At 41.5% G+C, this 2,331-nt stretch overlaps 1 long non-coding RNA gene across 2 annotated transcripts in view; it reads right to left on the bottom strand.

Annotated features, from left to right (window-relative positions):
* The window catches only part of LOC106012704, an 8,598-nt gene that overhangs the window by 2,839 nt on the left and 3,428 nt on the right, over positions 1-2,331 (bottom strand). Inside the window, exon 1 of one of the 2 annotated variants that reach the window (XR_001185125.2) lies at positions 1,258-1,794. The exons of the other annotated variant lie outside the window; for it this stretch is intronic. This is a non-coding gene — a long non-coding RNA (uncharacterized LOC106012704). Of the gene's footprint in view, positions 1-1,257; positions 1,795-2,331 lie in introns of those variants that run through there. 2 annotated transcript variants of the gene reach the window in all.

Genomic DNA, 2,331 nt, shown 5'->3' with positions numbered 1-2,331 from the left:
TTGAGTCCTAGATCTTTTTGTCGTACAATGGTGCTTGTAACGACCGTAACTTAATGTCTATAGCAAAAACAAAATGTGAGGCATCTTGGTGAAATCAGGCGCTCGTCAAAATAATGAAATCGAAGAAACTGGCATTTTTCTGTCTGTTTGGACATTTTTATAGAATTTTCATTTTTGGCTGGCGTTTTCTCACCAATTTTACCGGGAAAAAACAGACGACCCCACTTTCTTCAATCGCAAATACCTCGACTTCTATTAAAGATAGACGTGTACTTTTTTTTATCGGAAGATAGACAAATGAACCAGATTAAAGATGACACCGGAGACCTAGCAATGTGAACCAGACAGTACAGCTTGCGACCTGTCCGTGACAACCAGTGCTACATGCAGCGTCAGCGAAGAGAGCTGTTTTATTTATAGCCTGGGGCGGTAAACCTACTCGCGTTTGGCCTGTTATTGTTCTGTGGGTGAACGAAACCAAGTTGTTAGTGTACTCTGAGATTCCAAATAGAAGGGAGGGGGGTCACATTTACCAGATATTAATAAAAGGGAGAAAGGCCTTCCGTAACGAGCGACCACCCCAACAACATAATAAAGAAGAGACCTAGATCCAACCCTTACCCTAACCCAAACCCTACGCCTAGGCCCTACCCCTAGCCCTCTATTTTACTCTGTCTCATAGTGGTCGCTTTTTACGGGAGGGGGGGGGGCACATTTGCCGAGAATAGATGCAGTTCACATACATTTTGGGGGGTTGCGAAAGAATACTAGTACTTATTTTTTACACATGCTTATTGCGAGGAATATTATAAAATAAATCAATTACAAACAGAGAGATATAATTTTAACAATTTTTGTTGCAAGTTTTTATAGAGATCCAAGAGAAGGCCTGGTTATAGGCCACTTGCTGCGTACCTGAGCGAGGAAAATAAGAGAAAAGTGGAAAAATGAGAATAAAAAGGAATAAATAGATAAATAAAGAGAGAGATAGAGAGAGAGAGAGAGAGAGAGAGAGAGAGAGAGAGAGAGAGAGATAGGGAGAGAGAGAGAGAGAGAGAGAGAGAGAGAGAGAGAGAGAGAGAGAGAGAGAGAGAGAGAGAGAGAGAGGGGGGGGGGGGAGAGAGAACAATAATAACCATATCAAACACAAGTGGATCTAGCTAGCTTCATAAATTATTTAACAACAATGAAGGAGAAGAGGAAAGAGAGCGTGAGAGAGAAAAATAGAGAGAGAAAGAAAGAGCCTATGCAACTCACCAAATCTATTTCCTGATGCAAGTGTACTTCCAAATCCAATGTGCTTTGTTTGACAAATGTTGAAATATTCCTGCCTTCCTCTGCTTGTTTTGGTGAACTTGTGCAAATCTCTTCACTTTGTAATGAAGTCTGCCATTTGTGTTCAAGCAGTAGTGCCAAAGAGTTTCTAGATAGGCATCCTCGCATCTGGAGATATGTTTCTTTGGTTTAGATCTATCTAGATTAATTCAGTGCTTATCTCCCTCCTAGTCAAGATCTAGATCTATATATGATCTAGATAATTTATATAGAGCTACTTAAAGGAAAACGATACAAAGCTGATTTAGGTTGTCTGTTTTTTGTCACGGGATTGGTCAGATTAGCAGTCTGGCCCAAGCTGTACTGTCTCGTTAACATTGCTTGATCCAAAAATTGACGAGCGCCTGATTCCACCGCGTCGTAACACAATGTGTCGAACAGATTGTCGCCGTGTGACTAAAGGGAAGTAATCACGGTAATACGGTAAGTCTTCAAGTAACGAGTTTGTTCCTTCCCTTGGATAGGGTTAGGGGTAGGGTTGGGTTAGGTTAGGGTTAGGGTTAGGGGTACGGTAAGTCTTCAAGTGACAAGATTGTTACTTCCCTTGGATAGGGTTAGGGTTAGGGGTACGGTTGGGTTAGGGTTAGGGGTATGGTAAGTCTTCAAGTGACAAGATTGTTACTTCCCTTGGTTAGGGTTAGGATTTAGGGGTTAGGGGTTAAGGTTTTGGATTAGTTATTAAGTTTTTGTATTATGGGTTAGTGTGTGGGGTTTAGGGGTTAGGGTTTAGTGTTTTGGATTAGTTACTAAGTGTTTTTGAATATGTGTTAGGGTTTAGGGGTTAGGGGCTAGGGTTTAGGGGTTACGGGCTAGGGGTTAGGGTTTTGGATTAGTTGTTAAGTTTTTGTATTATGGGTTAGTGTTTGGAGTTTAGGGGTTAAGGGTTAGTGTTTTGGATTACTCTGAGGATGTAGAGGGCTGCTTCTCAGGTGCGTTAAACCATAGTACTGTGAGAACTTTTGAAACTCGCGTGCAACGAACTGGAATCCATTGTCT

This window comes from Aplysia californica, unplaced genomic scaffold, assembly GCF_000002075.1.
Source record: "Aplysia californica isolate F4 #8 unplaced genomic scaffold, AplCal3.0 scaffold00468, whole genome shotgun sequence".
Classification (NCBI taxonomy): domain Eukaryota; kingdom Metazoa; phylum Mollusca; class Gastropoda; order Aplysiida; family Aplysiidae; genus Aplysia; species Aplysia californica.
This window is presented reverse-complemented; position numbering and strand designations above follow the sequence as displayed.